Genomic DNA, 464 nt, shown 5'->3' on the forward strand with positions numbered 1-464 from the left:
CTAATCCCGACTGTCACAATTGTAAAGGTAAAAGTTTTGTAAAAAAAAAAAAAGGGGGGGGTAGTGGTTAATCTTACAGTCCAGAAACAGAGGCCCCTAGGACCATCAAGAAAGGAACGCACAAGCAGAATAGGGGACCTTATCCAGAGAAGCAGCAGAGCCAGAGATGGAAGTAGAGATGGGGGAGGAGAGAGGGAGTGGCTGAGGACGCTAGATTCATGGACTAAGAAGAGAAGGACTAAGAGATGGTGGCCAGGAGCAGACTTGCAGAATGTGCCCTTTGGAAATATAAATTATTACATATGCCTGAGTGGTTATTTTTGTTATTATTATTATTATTTTTAAAAAAAAGCTAAAGTGGATAGAGAGAAATATTGTTAACCGATGATACATGGAGGGGATTATAATCAATGTAATTAAACAAGGTATATGATTTGTTGAATGTAAAACTGATGTTATGCCCT

Source organism: Chrysochloris asiatica, unplaced genomic scaffold (genome assembly GCF_000296735.1).
Source record: "Chrysochloris asiatica unplaced genomic scaffold, ChrAsi1.0 scaffold00383, whole genome shotgun sequence".
Taxonomy (NCBI): Eukaryota; Metazoa; Chordata; class Mammalia; order Afrosoricida; family Chrysochloridae; genus Chrysochloris; species Chrysochloris asiatica.